The sequence below is a fragment of the Cynara cardunculus genome, unplaced genomic scaffold (genome assembly GCF_001531365.2).
Source record: "Cynara cardunculus var. scolymus isolate 2C unplaced genomic scaffold, CcrdV1 Un_Scaffold_6455, whole genome shotgun sequence".
Classification (NCBI taxonomy): domain Eukaryota; kingdom Viridiplantae; phylum Streptophyta; class Magnoliopsida; order Asterales; family Asteraceae; genus Cynara; species Cynara cardunculus.
The window spans coordinates 1-4,591 of NW_020202973.1; positions in this window are offsets into that span (position 1 = coordinate 1).

Consider the following 4,591-nt stretch of genomic DNA (forward strand, 5'->3'; position numbering starts at 1 on the left):
GAGTTGTGATCAATGCCAACGCATGGGGAATTTGTCCCAAAGAAATGAGATGCCCTTGAACAATATTTTGGAAGTCGAACTTTTCGATGTTTGGGGCATTGACTTTATGAGACCATTTCTCATGTCTTTTCATAATCAATATATTTTGGTTGCGGTAGACTATGTCTCCAAATGGATAGAAGCAAAGGCTTGCCCAATAAATGATGCCAAAACGGTAGTGGAATTTTTGCATAGAAACATTTTTGTTCGTTTTGGAACACCCCGAGCATTGATAAGCGATGAAAGGACTCATTTTATAAACAAAGTGTTAAGCACCACTCTTGAAAAGTACAACATCCGACATAAAGTAGCCACAGTTTACCACCCACAAACCAATGGTCTTGCGGAACTTTCAAATCGTGAGATAAAAAATATTTTAGAAAAGGTGGTTAAGCCAAATCGTAAAGATTGGTCGCYTAAATTGGATGATGCACTTTGGGCTTACCGTACCGCTTTCAAGACTCCATTAGACATGTCTCCGTACCAACTTGTTTTTGGAAAATCTTGTCACCTTCCGTTAGAGTTGGAATACAAAGCATTTTGGGCTATAAATGAATTAAATTTAAATGCAACTCTAGCGGGAGAGAAAAGAAAGCTCCAACTCAATGAGTTGGAAGAATGGAGGTACCAAGCCTACGAGAATGCCAAAATTTACAAAGAAAAAACGAAAAAGTAGCATGATCGTAGGATCAATCAAAGGATTTTTGAGAAAGGTCAAAAAGTGCTCCTTTTTAATTCTAGGTTGAGGCTTTTCCCCGGAAAACTCAAATCTAGATGGTCGGGACCTTTCACTATTGTCGAAGTGGGAAAATTTGGAACTATCGATCTTTTTAACCCACAAGACAATACGGTTTTTAAAGTAAATGGGCATCGGGTCAAGCATTTCTTCCCGGAAGGAATGCAAGATCCAAGCCAAAAATTTCTCTGAAAGATTGTCGAACCTTCTGTTGTAAATAGTGTAAATATTTTTTTTTTCGTACTTCTTGTTTATTTCCAGCAGGTATGCTCACAGTGGGCTCCTCGTGCTCACATTCTGAGGAGGGTTTTGGTTATGTATTTTTTTAAAGATTGGCGGGTTTTTGTGGATTTTTTCCAGGGGAAAGAAAAAGGAAAATAAAAAAGAAATGAAGTTATTTTTGAAAAATGGTAATGATGGTTTTTCTGAAAATGGTGGCTTGTGTAAGGATTTGACTAGTACCATGACATCATTTTTTTCACATCACTTGTACTTTCAAGGACATTGCATGCAGATTTGGGTGGTTTCCTATGTTTAAACCCCATCGGTTACCTATGAAAAGGGGGGGAAAATACTTCACTTTTATTTTTTTACTATTCACCTTCTTCTTCTTTTTCATGGCCAGGACGCGAAACAACCCCACCGGCCGGCCACCATTACGACCACCTGCTCGTCGCTCGTCTCGTCGGACGCTGACCAGCGACACACACTCAACCACTCCCGCTCCATCGATGCATCCCCCAACACCTCTCTCGCCGGATCCCATTGTGTTCGCTCCACCAGCGCGGGAACCATCCACCACCATCGCCGGTCAAACCTCCACCGTACGAGTCGACTACGACGAGTATCACGCCGTCGTTACTCCGGTATGTATCACTCCAACTCCTCCCCTATTTTCCACCATTTTCACCCCTTCCACCATCATACACACCAACACCACCACCGGCGCCAGTTCGTCTTCTGCACGACCGCCGGCCGCCGTGACCCTTCCTCCACCAACACCAACAACACGACCCCTCTATCTAACCCCCTCCCACCACCGATTAACCAACCACCCACTCAACCGCCCCCTATTGCCCTTCCCTCCACACCACTCGGCCCACCCACCATCCACGATTTCGACCTAAATACATTGGGGGAGGAGTTCATTTTCGATTTTGAAGCCACTACCTCTAATAATCCTGAAGATTTATTTTCTTTTTCCATTCCCGAACCCATCAACGATTTACCACCACAACCCCCTGTGACTCAAACCGTGACTACAATTCCTAGTGAGGAACTCCCAGTCACTGCCCCCAGTGGGCAGACTGTGAGCACAGACGCATCCTCGGGAAGTATTGTGAGTTCCAGTTCCGAGTCTGCCATTCCTCAACCAGTACCCAAGCCCATATCTGAGGATAGCGATTATGAAGATGAGATGGCACATGACTTGGCCAATGATGATGATGTGGCCGAGGAAGACGAAGAGCAGGAGGAACTTGAGGAGGAAATTCCAGAAGCAGAGGAGCAGGAGGATTTTGAAGAGGACATTCCAGATGACGAAGTTTTTGAGGTCGCCAAGCCCAAGCCTTCGAAAAAGAGGAAGGCAGCAGCACGGACAAGGCGACAGCCAGCACCAAAGCCAAAAAGGTGGTGCCATATCAGGAAAGGTACAATCGGATCAAAAATAATAAAATTCTTTTAGAGCGTGCCTTTGACCCCCGAATGGTCAATGCCTTTATGGCAATACAGCACCATTTGGTCGCTTTGGGATGGGACAGGTTGGTGGTTGCCCCTGTGATAGCCAATGTTTCTTTGGTTACTGAATTTTACGTGGCTGTCGGCACCACCTCGAGCATTTCGGTACTAATTCGGGGTAAGAAAGTGGACTGGTCGGGGCCGAAGCTAAATGCGGCCCTTGGACTCACCCCATCGCCGGAGTGCTCCTTTGCCCAAATTATGAATGGTACACATGCAGTTCCCGATGATGAGATCGCTTCCATCCTTACTCTCCCCGATCGGGGATGGTCAAGGGACAACCGGCGACAAATGATTTTTGCCGCCCATTTGAACACGGAAGCAGGCCTTTGGTTTCAATTTCTCCGACACAATTTAATCCCAACTATGCACGATAGTACTATCTCAAGGGACAGGTGCATCCTTCTTTATTGCATAATGCGCAAATTACCCATCGACCTTGGGCCGATCATACAAGCCTCTATCTTGACCGCCGCGCAAAGGATAAACTCCCGCCTGGTCTTTCCGGCCCTAATCACCAAACTTTTGGCCAAGGCACGGGTCCCGACTGTTGATGAGGACTCTATTGTTGAGGGATCTCCTTTGTTGGGACAAAACACCATTGACCGCCGGCATAGGGCATCTCGGCCCTATGTACAATTCGAGCCTTCTGTCCCGGTTGAGCGAAATTCGGAAGAGCCTGTGGCGCCATCCACCGTTCAACCAAATGCGCCATCGGTTGTCCTTCCCGAACCACAGGTTGTTGCCGTTTCTGAGTCGCCGAATGTTGCCATTAGCGAGCCGCCTGCCGTGCATGTATCTGAGCCAGCCGCTGTCCCCATGGCCGAACCAACTGCCGAGATCCCATGATGCGGAGATGATATGGCCAACCCCTCTGAGCCACCGCCAAGCAACCCTTTAGGGTCGGGGTATGGGTCGGCGACTTGGCTGTCCGTTTTGGCACTACAATGGGAGGAAACAAAACAGAAATTGGAAGCGCTATTGTCAAAGGTTGGAGGTATTGAGGACCGAGTCTCCGAGTTGGAAAAGAAGAGTGCACGTTATTGGGCATACATTAGAGACTGGAACCGGGTGGAAAGACAACTCTATGGGCGTCAGGATACTCTCTTGACAGCCTAACTTCCACGATTCCCTAGCGGTCTTTGCCCACCTCAAGTCCGTTGCTTCCCACCATTGCAAGCCCACTTGCCGACGTCCGTTGTTGCTGCGCCCTTTGCTCTGGCTCCCCACATTCCTGCTGTAGCTACGTTGCCTACCACCACTGCGATCGTTCCTGCCGTTGCTGTTTCCGTTACCGCTCCCATTGTCCACAGCTCCGAGGCGGCAGATGCAGCCACTGTTTACCCACAGTGAGCAGTTTGACAGATATGGTTAAATTCTCAGCTTTTGATCCAACCTCTTTAAACATTATTTTGGATATATCTTTTGGGTACAGATACATTTTCATTCCGTCTTTTGTGTATGCTTTGCGGAATGTCATTTTCCTTTGTGTGGATATTTATGACATGGGTGTTGGATTTCATTTTGTTTTGTCTAGTTCCATTATTCATTTCAGGTACAAGCTCCTTGAATGATTTTTCGTAGTGGTAAAGTTAAAAGGATGTAGGCCCTCTTTTTGTTTTTAAACCCAAACACTTTTCCCCTTGCACCCAACCCGTACCCTTTTGGTTCCTTTGGCAACAATGGGGACATTGTTATTATCAAGTTTGGGGGGATGTGTCCAAAAAGAAAAATATATATATATATATATATATATACCTTCGAAAAATTGGGAGGTATGAAAAAAAAAACCAAAACAAAAAAAATAGAATAATCGGTCTTCGGAAAATTGGAAGACAAAAAATAAAAAGCCCGGTATTCCAAAAAGGGCAAAGTTATGCCAAGATGTGGGTCACAAACTTTTTCCAAGTACTCAAAAGTGAATCAATGAGAACTTTTGTTTCAAACCCTTTTGTAGTATAGGATAAGTTTGGGGGAGGGATACACACTATCATTGCCAAAAACACTAACCCAAAAGCCCTACTGATTAACGGCAACACTACGAAGATCAAGCAAGGAAATTGTACATCCTCTTTACTA